The sequence below is a fragment of the Hyla sarda genome, chromosome 3 (assembly GCF_029499605.1).
Source record: "Hyla sarda isolate aHylSar1 chromosome 3, aHylSar1.hap1, whole genome shotgun sequence".
NCBI lineage: Eukaryota > Metazoa > Chordata > Amphibia > Anura > Hylidae > Hyla > Hyla sarda.
Genome location: NC_079191.1, coordinates 123,587,593 through 123,597,349, shown reverse-complemented (window position 1 = coordinate 123,597,349; position 9,757 = coordinate 123,587,593).

Genomic DNA, 9,757 nt, shown 5'->3' with positions numbered 1-9,757 from the left:
TCCTCATATCTCAAATTCTATCCCGACCTCCTAACCCGACCTCATATCCTGTCTTCATATCCTGACTTCCTATCCCGTCCTCCTATCTTGACCTCATATCCTGTTCTCATATGCCGACCTCATGTCCCATCCTCATATCCCTTCATCATATCTTGACCTCATATCCTGGCCTCCTATCCCGTCCTCATATCTAAACCTCATATCCCGTCCTCCTATCCCGTCCTCATATCCAGACCTCCTATCTCGACCTCATTTACCGTCCTTTGTTTATAGTCCCATGCAAATCAATGGGAAATGGCCACTAGGTGACTCCTTTCTGTTCCCTACGCAAGTCAAATATTTAGTTTGGTCTCCTTCTGGCCTAGCAGGAGACCAAACTCAGGAAGTGCATGCGGGGCATGGCAAGGCACAGCTCTCGTAGGCTTCATGGACATTGCGCCTGCTGGGGAATGCCAACTTTCTCCTGCCAGGAGCTCACCTAATGTGAGCAAGGGGAAGGTATGATACAGAGCTTTTTAGAGCTCGGAAATTATTTTTAAAGGCAGGAGTGTTAAGAGTAGTTAGGAAATATTTATTAATTTAGAAAATATGGTTTGGTTGGATACTCTTTAGTGATGTGTTTCCTCAAAATAACTCAACACACAGCCATTAACTCCTTAACTACGATATTTACGTCCTGCGCCGGCTCCTGCAATATAACAGGGGGGACACGAGGTGACTCCACATCATATCGGGTTGGTCCCGGCGGCCATCAACGGCCAGGACCCAGAGCTAATACCAGACATCACCGATCTCGGTGATGCCCAGTATTAACCCTTCTGATGTGGTGATCAAAGTTGACCGCCACGTCTGAAGTGAAACCGAAAGCATCCTGGCAGCCCGGGCTGTTCAGGACCGCCGCAGTGAAATCACGGCATCCCGCACAGCTTGCAGAACACCAGGAGCTTCCCTACCTGCCTCCTGCGTGTTCGATCACCGAATGACTGCTCCGTGCCTGAGATCCAGGAAGGAGCAGTCGAGCGGCGATAACACTGATCAGTACCATGTTAATGCATGGCAGTGATCAGTGTATAAATCAGTGTGTGCAATGCCATAGCCCCCTATATGTAAATAAAATAAATATAAACATATGTGGCATTGCCACATGTGTAAATGTCCAAACTTTAAAAATATATCATTAATTAAACTGAACGGTCAATGGCGTACACGTAAAAAAAAAAATTCCAAAGTCGTCTGTTATCAGACTGATTACAAATGGGGTGCCGCGTGCAAGATCCTGGGGGTCCCCAGCGGATAGGGGATAAGATGTCTAAGCACCGGAGAACCCCTTTAAGGTCTAAACCTTGACAACAGAAGAGAGTGCACTCCTAAGTGGAAATGTCAGAATTATACCCAATAATCAATTTTCATTCCATAGTGCCATGTGACTAGGTATTGTTACAAGATGTCATGTGTGAATGGGGAGTCTTAAATTTGATGTGTTCAACATCATATCCAGTGGTTGTCTATGAGAAATATACATATGAGTGCTGCGAGCATTGCTGCAGAGGTTGAGGGGGCAGTCTGGCAGTGCTCATACCACACACTGTACACTGCATCAAATTGGCCTGTATGGCTGTCATTCCAAAAGGAAGCCTCTTCTAGAGATGAAACACAAGAAATATGCAAACAGTTCGCTGAAGACAGACTACAGATGTGGATCCCTGAAACCATGTCCTCTGGCTTGATGAGACAAAAAAAAAAATATTTGGTTCAGATGGTGTCAAGCGTTTGTGGTAGCAACCAGATGAGGAGTACAAACACAGGTGATGCCTACAATAGAGCCTGGTGGTGGGAGTGTCATAGTCTGGGGCTGCATAAGTGCTGCTGGCACTAGGGAAGTACTGTTCAATGATGGAACCATAAATGCCAACATATACTGAGTATGATCAACCTCTCTTCAGAGACTGTGCCGCAGGCAATATTCTAATATGATAAGGACCCCAAACACACCTTCAAAACAACCACTGCCTTGCTGAGGGTAAGGCTAGGTTCACACTACGGATTTTCCGCCTGCAATTCATCTTTGAAATTGCAGGCAGAAATTCTGCTTACTAAAATGTATAGTATAGTGAATGGGTTTCTGTTCACAAATTCACACTTCGTAATTTGTGAATGGAAAATCCGCTTGAAAATTTCCGCCCGAAGACTGGCTTTACTCAGTTTTCAGGTGGAAATACTCACGGAACACATTGCAGTCTATTGGAGACTGAAGTGTCTGCACGGTCCTAGCGCTGACTGATTCAGTTGGTGCTGGCTGCACTCGGAATCTCCAGGAGGAAATTTTCTGCCTGTAGATTACACAGTGTGAACCTAGCCTAAGGGTCTATTCACACTTCTGAATTTCTGCTTGCGGAAATCCGCTAGGACTGGTGATGAACTGGCCAAGCATGTCTCCAGACCTAAACCCTATTGAGCTTCATTAATTAGGCCCAAGGTGAAGGTGTCTCCAAGATCAGGTAGGGAAAAACACCCATTCCTTGCCTTACTGTTGCAAAACTATGAGTGGGAGTAGATTACTGACACAATTTAGGCACATTTTTTGTATAAGTTATGTTAAACTTACTGGAACATGCATTTTTCTCAATCCCCTGCTCACTTTTAAAAAAAAAGTTGTGTAAGTAGTGTAATATGTAAAAAAAAAAAAAAAAAAAAATGTGTTTAAAACTTTTGTTTTTACATGCTTTACCTGTCCACCCTGCAAAACTGCATCATTTCATGATCAAACACTTGTGGTTTTCCTGTATGGTTCCTGGCTGATGTTCAGGGGAACCCAGTCTAACTAGGAATAACTGCAAATCGGGGTAGATGGGTGGAAGAAAGATAAGGTCAAAACACATAAAGTTGTGTTGCATTGTGGTTGTGATGTGTTTCATATTGGCCATATGCTGTAAATACGGTACTTCTGTACTTTTGTAAATGCTGCTGTTAATCTGCATTTGTTTTATTTTTTAAATACTTGCCAGTTATAGCAATTATATTTTTATTATAGCAAAAGCTGGTAATTATATAAAAAAAAAGATGTAACAGCATCATGTTCCTATTTACTGCCCATGACCAACTGCAACGCAACCGCAACACAACCGCTATGCAACACAACTTCATTGTGTGCTTTTACCCATAGGAGAATTGAGTCATAAATCTATATCGGTTTTGTAGTTATTAAAAAAAAGTAGTAAGGAAAATTTTTTAAACAAGTGACTCATGTTTATTTGGAGCTCTCACCTCAGACTTCAATGTGCGAGAGGAGTACGTTACAGAATTAGTTAAGCAGAAGTAAGTAATTGCAGATACTTGAGCGCCTCTCCGAAGAGAAAGAGGAAGAAATGAAGGCACCATCTGTGGACAGTTTCCCTAAAAAAAACCTTCATTTTGTGAATATATGATACTGTACATATTAGAATGCATAGCCATGAGAATACTTGTCAGAGTAAAGTAAGTACCACTTGTCTGAATTAGAATGTACAGGATATAGATACAAATGGTCACATAAAATGCACAAAGTATGGCACAAGGTATTTCTCTGATGTCAAGTAAATTGGGGAAATCAATAGCATACACGGTTTTTGCAAGTATGTATTGACATACTGCTGACAATATAGGCAGGACATTTTTCTTTAGGGACCCACTCTAAATAGGTGGTCTTGACTTGGCAAGTGGGCTTGTACCTTTTGATCAAAATGTATACTAACAGCCTGTTAGTTTTTAAATTTATGCTGAGAAGCAATTAGATCAAAATACAAAATGTTGATGTGCAACCATGTCTATTTTCTCTACTTGAATTTGCATTTTTCTTTAGCACTGCAGCCCTCTTATTAGAATCTCAGGGTGAACAGATTTGTGTGAACGGATCGTTATATTAAGGTGACAAGATAAAGTAACGCAGGTCGTGTTTAGTCCAGATAGCATTTGTTCCCTGTAGTCTATCTAGTACAGCTGACCAGTTTTTACTTCTTGTCACCCATGATACAATGGGACATTGCGACAGGGTTACTGAAACAGGATACTGTGCCCTATGTTGTTGCTAAAATATTGCATCTCACTTGTTACCTAACAAATGGGACTCAAGGCTTTAGCTGAAAGGAATTAATGTTGCTAAGTGACAATATTACATCCTACAGTATGTTGCCATAGTCCTAGTCCTTGCCTTGTGCTGAAAAAGTCTCCGGACTATATATTACATTTTTATTTATTTATCAATATTAAGAAACTTTTTTTTTTTTTTTGCAAAAGTCTCAAACTTTTTGCTTCCTGGTGCCTGTAGATTCCCTTTACCTGCCTCAAAGCTTTCTGTAAAAACTACAGATTACAGTGTAATACAGCCCTCTATATGAAAATATAAAAAAAAATGTAGGTGTAAGAATAGGAAAGAAAAAAAAAGTACAGTTGGTTGCACAAAAAAACTAATCCTTATATGGCTCTGTAGATGAAAAAATAAGAAAAAGTTATCTCTTTTAACTCGTATTCTTAAGGGGTTAATCTGCAAAAGACCTTAATTATAATGTTAACCTTGAATTACATAAATCCATAAGAACAGCTTGAAAGCCATGCCAAGCATTGTGAATTTTCTTCCCAACTTTCCATAATCACCGTCCCTGCTCCTGACTGCTGCGGGGAATCTGCCTTTCCAGATAAGTTTACTTAAATCTGTGAAATAAAAGTCATTACAGTAATATAAAACATGTGGAAGCCTCAATCCAGACAAGTTTTCTTTTAAGAATGGCATATATCACATCTGCCTAGAGCTACAGCAACAGATCGCATAGCATATTGCTCGCAGATATTTTTTTTTCAGTTGAAGGACAAGGCCACAGTCAAAGAAGAAGCAATGAAAAAGTATCTATGATATTCAAAACCTTTATCTCTAAACTGTACTATTCATAGAAACTTACATGAGGTTCCATGGCAACAGGCTGTAACCATGCATATACATATGAGGACAGCTTATACAGGCATACTGTTTACTGAGAAAAACACTTTACATATATTTCCCATTCAGGTGCTTTGTTTACTTAGAGTTTATCTGATATTTATAAATTATTTTAAAAAAGGTATAAACATCAGTCAAAGTGTATTAACCCGTTAAGGACACAGCCAATTTTCACCTTAAGGACCAGAGCGTTTTTTGCACATCTGACCACTGTCACTTTAAGCATTAATAACTCTGGGATGCTTTTACTTTTCATTCTGAATCCAAGACTGGTTTTTCGTGACATATTCTACTTTATGTCAGTGGTAAATTTCCGTCGATACTTGTATCATTTCTTGGTGAAAAGCTCAAAACTGTAATGAAAAATTTGAAAATGTTGCATATTTTTTTTTTTTACTTTGAAACTCTCTGCTTATAAGGAAAATAGACATAGCAAATAAATGACATATTGATTCACATATACATCATGTCTAATTTATATTTGCATCATAAAGTTAACATGTTTTTAATTTTTGAAGACATCAGAGGGCTTCAAAGTTCAGCAGCAATTCTCCAATTTTTCACAAAATTTTAAAAATCTGCATTTTTCAGGGACCAGCTTAGATTTGAAATGCATTTGAAGGGCCTTCATATTAGAAATACCCCATAAATGACCCCATTATAGAAACTGTACCCCTCAAAGTATTCAAAATAGCATTCAGAAAGTGTGCTAACCCTTTAGGTGTTTTAAAGGAATAGCAGAAAAGTGAAGGAGAAAATTCAAAATCTTCGTTTTTGCCTCGCATGTTCTTGTAGACCCAGTTTTTGAATTTTTACAAGGGGTAAAAGGAGAGAAATGCCCCTAAAATTTGTAACCCAATTTATCTTGAGTAAGGAAATATCTCATAGGTGGATGTCAAGTGCTCTGCGTGTGCACTACAAGGCTAAGAAGGGAAGAAGCAACAATGGGATTTTTGAGAGTGAGTTTTTCTGAAATGGTTTTTGGTGGCATGTCACATTTAGGAAGCCCCTATGGTGCCAGAAAAAAAAAAACACATGGCATACTATTTTGGAAACTAAACCCCTTAAGGAATGTATGTAACAAGGGGTCCAATGAGCCTTAACACCCCACAGGTGTTTGACGACTTTTCGTTAAAGAGGAATATGTAAATGATTTCTTTTTATCCCAAATTTTACAATTTTTACAAGGGGTAATAGGAAAAAAATGCCCCCCAAAATGTGTAACCTCATCTCTTCTGAGTATGGAAATATCCCATGTGTGGACTTTAAGTTATATGCGCACGCATTACAATGCTCAGAAGAGAAGGAGTCACATTTGACTTTTGGAAAGCAAATTTAGCTGAAATGATTTTCGGGGGCATGTCACATTTAGGAAGCCCCTATGGTGCCAGAACAGCAAAAACAGCCCCACATGGCACACTATTTGGGAAACAACACCCCTCAAGCAACATAACAAGGGGCACAGTGAGCCTTAACACCCCACAGATGTTTGACAAATTTCCTCTAAAGTTGGATGTAAAAATTAAAAATTAGATTTTTTTTTCACTAAAATGCTAGTGTTACCCCAAATTTTTCATTTTCACAAGGGGTAATAGGTGAAAAAGCCTCCCAAAATGTTTTACCCTATTTCTTCTGAGAATGGAAATACCCCACATGTGGATGTAAAGTGCTCTGTGGGCAAACTACAATGCTCAGAAGAGGAGTGCCATTGGGCATTTGGAGAGAGAATTTGTTTGGAATGGAAGTCGGGGGCTATGTGTGTTTACAAAGCTCCCTGTGGTGCAAGAACAGTGAGTTCCCCACATGTGAACTCATTTTGGAAACTAAACCCCTCACAGAATTTAATGAGGGGTGCAGTGAGCATTTACACCCTACTGGCATTTGACAGACCTTTGGAACAGTGGGCTGTGCAAATGAAACAAAAAAAATTTCATTTTCATGGACCACTGTTCAAAAAAATCTGTCAGACACTTGTGGTGTTTAAATGCTCACTGTACCCCTTGTTACATTCCTTGAGGGGTGTAGTTTTCAAAATGGGGTCACATGTGGGGGGGGGGGGGTCAACTGTTCTGGCACCAATGGGGCTTAGTCAACGCACATGGCCACTGTGTAGAGGTATATGTATATGTAGTGTTTTACTTTTTATTTTGTGTAGTATAGTGTAGTGTTTTTAGGGCACATTCACATGGGCGGGGGTTTACAGCAAGTTATCAGCGGAAAATTTGCTGCATCTCAAACTTGCAGAGAGAAACTCACTGTAAACCCCCACCCATGTTACTTAACTCAGTGTTTCGCAACCAGTGTGCCTCCAGCTGTTGCAAAAGCTACAACCCCCAGAATGCACGGACAGACAAAGGGCATGCTGGGACTTGTAGTTATGCAACAGCTAGAGGCATACTCCTAACACTCCCAGCATGCCCTTTGGCTGCCCATGCATGCTGAGGGTTGTAGTTATGCAACAGCTGGAGGCCCACTGGTTGCAAAACACAGAGTTTGTTACTTAAGTCAGTGTTTCACAACCAGTGTGCATCCAGCTGTTGCAAAACTACAACTCCCAGCATGTACAGTCTATCAGTGCATGCTGGGAGTTGTAGTTTGCAACAGCTGGAAGCATACAGGTTGCGAAACATTGAGTTAGGTAACAAACTCTGTATTTTGCAACCAGTGAGCCTTCAGCTGTTGCACAACTACAACTCTAAGGATGCACTTACAGCCGAAGTGCATGCCGGCAATTGTAGTTATGCAACAGCTGGAGGCACACTACTGCAACTCCCAGCATGCCCTTTGATAGTTTGTGCATGCTGAGGGTTGTAGTTATGCAATTACTGGAGGCACACTTTTTCATGTAAAAAATGTGCCTCCAGCTGTTGCATAACCACAACCCACAGCATGCACAAACTACCAAAGGGCATGCTGGGAGTTGTAGTTGTGCCTTCTGCTGTTGCATGACAACAACTCCCAGCATGCCCTTTTTTGCATGCTATGAGTTGTTGCTAAGCAACAGCCGGAGGCATGGCCTTACCTGCTGCTGCACACGCCGGATCCTGCCTGCTGCCGCTGCCGCTGTCTCCGCTCCGGGGGCCCCGATCCCACCGCTGATATTGGGGGCCCCTACTTCAAGTGCATACTCCCGGCATCCACTCTCGACCTCTGGAGTAGGGGCGGAGCGGGTGCCGTTAGGGACACCCACACAGCAGGCGTCTGTTAGGGATGATCGTGTGGTGGCACCAGTGCCACCTCACTCCTGCTGCTAAAGGGTGATAGGTGCGGTGTCGGACGGCACCTATCACCCTTTTTTTCTGAAGACCCGATTGACCCTTAATCGCCACGGGGACTAAAATTGCCACGAGCATACCAGGACGTCAGAGTGTACCTGTACGCCCTGTGTTCTTAACGGGTTAAAGGGGTACCAGTTGATTTTTAAATCAACTGGTGCCAGAAAGTTAAACAGATTTATAAATTACTTCTATTGAAAATTCTTAATCCTTCCAGTACTATTAGCGGTTGTATACTACAGAGGAAATTATTTTCTTTTGGGATTTCTTTTCTGTCACGACCACAGTGCTCTCTGCTGACACCCCTGTCCATTTTAGGAACCGTCCAGAGCAGCATATGTTTGCTACGGGGATTTTCTCCTGCTCTGGACAGTTCCTGACATGGACAGAGGTGTCAGCAGAGAACACTGTGGTTAGACAGAAAATAAATCCAAAAATAAAAGTATTTCCTCTGTAGTATACAGTTGCTAATAAGTACTGGAAGGATTACAATTTTTTAACCCCTTAACGACGCAGGACGTATATTTACGTCCTGCGCAGGCTCCCGCGATATGAAGCGGGATCGCGCCGCAATCCCGCATCATATCGCGTCGGTCCCGGCGCTAATCAACGGCCGGGACCCGCAGCTAATACCACACATCGCCGATCGCGGCGATGTGCGGTATTAACCCTTTAGAAGCGGCGGTCAAAGCTGACCGCCGCTTCTAAAGTGAAAGTGAAAGTGACCCGGCTGCTCAGTCGGGCTGTTCGGGACCGCCGCGGTGAAATCGCGGCATCCCGAACAGCTGATCGGACACCGGGAGGGCTCTTACCTGCCTCCCCGGTGTCCGATCGACGAATGACTGCTCCGTGCCTGAGATCCAGGCAGGAGCAGTCAAGCGCCGATAATGCTGATCACAGGCGTGTTAATGCACGCCAGTGATCAGCATTAGAGATCAGTGTGTGCAGTGTTATAGGTCCCTATGGGACCTATAACACTGCAAAAAAAATGTAAAAAAAAAATGTTAATAAAGGTCATTTAACCCCTTCCCTAATAAAAGTTTGAATCACCCCCCTTTTCCCATAAAAAAAATAAAACAGTGTAAAAAAAATAAAAAATAAACATATGTGGTATCGCCGCGTGCGTAAATGTCCGAACTATAAAAATATATCATTAATTAAGCCTTACGGTCAATGGCGTACGCGCAAAAAAATTCCAAAGTCCAAAAAAGCGTATTTTGGTCACTTTTTATATCATTAAAAAATGAATAAAAAGTGATCAAAAAGTCCGATCAAAACAAAAATCATACCGATAAAAACTTCAGATCACGGCGCAAAAAATGAGTCCTCATACCACCCCATACGTGGAAAAATAAAAAAGTTATAGGGGTCAGAAGATGACATTTTTAAACGTATAAATTTTCCTGCATGTAGTTATGATTTTTTCCAGAAGTGCGACAAAATCAAACCTATATAAGTAGGGTATCATTTTAACCGTATGGACCTACAGAATAATGATAAGGTGTAATTTTTA